We start from the raw sequence: 3,154 nt of genomic DNA, 5'->3' as shown, positions 1-3,154 counted from the left end.
ATAAGCTGAGAGGTGCATTGGCAAAATTCTATGGCTGTTGACTTTGAGGTATTCCTGCATATGAGGACTTTGGTTGATTTTTGCCTTCTGAACTCCCTACCATCCCCCTTTTCTCAGTTTTCTTTTGAGGTGCAAACTCTCTCATGTTCAAAACCTCTGTAGTCCACAGAGAGGAATAAGCTAGGCACCGACAAGATAGGCCACTAGACCTATACCTGGTCATAGCTTCGGGGCCATGTGACAAAGATAATTGGTTTACATATGTACACATGCCCAGAACGAATGAATGCTTGAGAATGAACCAACAGGTATTTAGCATCACTAGGAGGAAAAGGTTCCTCTGGAAAGCTAAATGGCGCCTCAGTTTATGAAAGGAGTTGGTAGACCTAGGTACAGGAATGACCCAAACTTTTGGTCTACTCATTAGTATAAATTGATTCCCTTTGCCCGTGGTTCCCAAAGTACTAGTCCAGCAAAGGATCTACAAATGTCCCTTTGTATCTGTGGAAGTGTGGGTGGTTTCGGTGAGATGGATGGGAAGTACTCACACACCATGGAACCCTGACAGGGGTTAAGCAGTATGAAGTCACTGTTAGTGTTAATGATAAGTTAAGCAGTATGGAGTCACTGTTAGTGCTAATGATAAGTTAAGCAGTATGGAGTCACTGTTAGTGNTAATGATAAGTTAANCAGTATGGAGTCACTGTTAGTGNTAATGATAAGTTAANCAGTATGGAGTCACTGTTAGTGNTAATGATAAGTTAANCAGTATGGAGTCACTGTTAGTGTTAATGATAAGTTAATCAGTATGGAGTCACTGTTAGTGCTAATGATAAGTTAAGCAGTATGGAGTATATATATGCAAAGACCTAAGGGGATAGGACTATTTGACTCTTTTAGTGATTATTCTTTGCTGCATTAGTATGCCTCATGGAAAATGGCCATCACCCAAACAGCCAGACTACTCTCATGTCAACACCAACCATCTGGGATCATTGACATCTTGGAAAACAAAACAAAACAGAACAAAACAAAACAAAACAAAACCTTACAGTTGCAGCCGATTGCCCCAGCTTCCAGGAGTGAGGCCTTATCCAGGGCTAATTGAAACAACTTATAAAAAGGCCTTCACTCTCACAAACCTTAGCAAACTCTATCTAGATGAGCCTGCAACCATTCTTCCTATGCCTCATGGCAAGGTCTCCCACAGCTGGCCTAGCTGAAGCACTGCTGTGATTGGTGGTGATTCGTTCATGTATACACCAAAATTGGGCTAAAAGTCAAGGCACTGTTTCTCCCAAACCACAAGCCCCTGAGGGCTATGATTGGTGCCCAGTGGCAAGACTGAAATTGTTGGAATACAAAAAGATTGTGATTAGGATAAAACAGATAATTGTCCTTGGTCCAAAACTCTTCTCAGGCTATGTAAGGATGCTGCTCAGTCCCAATTAGTGAATGGGATATAATCGCTCCCCTGATGTTGAGGCATTAGGTCAATAAAGGATAGATGATAGCTGAAGCAGGAGAATAGCAAAGCAGTTGGCAGACCAAGACAAAAGTGGCGAGGCATGAGGCTTCAACAGCAGCATCATAAGAGATGAACAGTTGCTTCAAGAGAGGCGGGGCATCAAAATAACGAGACCGCAAGGAAGAGAAGAAAGCTGAGACTACAGAAGGATAAAGGGCCTTTGGGAGCCAGAGAGGAGACTCTATAGCCTCATTTCCAGAAGAATTTCAGAGAACTGTCTCGTCATGAAGGCCAAGGGTGTCAGACCAAGGACAAATAGTTCTAGCGTTAGCTGGTGCTAAGTGCCAAAGAATTCTGATTTCCCAGATTGTCCCAGGAGCTATAACATTACCTGATGTTAGAAGTTGAACATCTCAAGTCCTATAGGCCTGCCTGGATCCTATACCACCAGTCATATATTTTAAAGGCTTAAGGACTCCAAAATCTAGGCTCATACAAGAAGTATATTTATGGGACTAAGAGTCCCAACACCAAAGAGCTGCTATAACATGAGTGTTATATAACATTAGGAATAATTAAGGGCTCACTCAGTACAGGAGACCTACAAAGACACCATCTGTTTATGCCACTCTTGCTGATACCAAGGGCTGAGGCAAACAAATGTTGCTAAGGGCCAGCACTTAAAGAGCTTCTCCTTGCCTACCTACAGTTTCTATAATGATAGAGAAAAATCAACCAACCAAACAAACAAACTAGATGATTGGTAACATAATCTATTCAGTGTTCACCTTTCACATTAAAGCCTCCCCCAATTTGCACATAACCGACACAAAACTCTCATGTGCTTTAATTTCTCTCTAGACTACATATAATACCTAATATCATAAATGCTCTACAAATTATGGTTAAATTGATAATATCAAGAAACTATATGGAGAATACCAAGTCTAAGTAATACAGAGATTAGGTTTTACCAAATTTTTTTGATCTATGATCAGCTGAATCTAAAGACAGGATCCATGCATGTGGAGGACCAACAGCAACTTACAGAAGTGGTAGGCAGATACAGGCTGAACCAGCCCCCAAACCTACCTTCACTGCAGCAGTGGCTCTAAGGCTATGAGCACGCTAGAGGCTTTATGTTTGTAAAGTTGGGTCAAGACAATATTCAGTTGAATATTGTTTTAAAGTATTTTACAACCATTTTTTTTAAATTAACTCTTTGCCTAGCTCCACTATCTGAAGTAAATAAAAAATAACAGCTATATTAGGGATACTCCAGGGCAGTGGTTCTCAACCTGTGGGCTTCAACCACTTTGCGGGGGCAGGGGGACAGATCTACTGCCCCTTTAACAAAGGCTGCCTAAGACCATCAGAAAAACAGATGTTTACATTATGATTCCTAATAGTAGCAAAATTACAATTATGAGGTAACAATGAAAATAATGTTATGGTTGGGAGATCATCACACCATGAGATACTGCACTGAAGAGTCACAGCGTTAGGAAGGTCGAGAACATGTTTCCTACAGTGCCTGGCTCTAAATGTTTCCTGTGACCATCACTTGTCTTGATCTTCTTAATGTCCGTCCGATGAGCTAAAAAAGGTTATAAATTGTACAAGTAAGATTAAGGCATGTTTCCTCCGAGTCACACAGCCCTGTTAGGGATCTGGGATGGGGTTCCA

This window comes from Mus pahari, chromosome 18, assembly GCF_900095145.1.
Source record: "Mus pahari chromosome 18, PAHARI_EIJ_v1.1, whole genome shotgun sequence".
Lineage (NCBI taxonomy): Eukaryota > Metazoa > Chordata > Mammalia > Rodentia > Muridae > Mus > Mus pahari.
The sequence above is the reverse complement of the archived record's forward strand: the minus strand, read 5'-3'. Positions refer to the sequence as shown.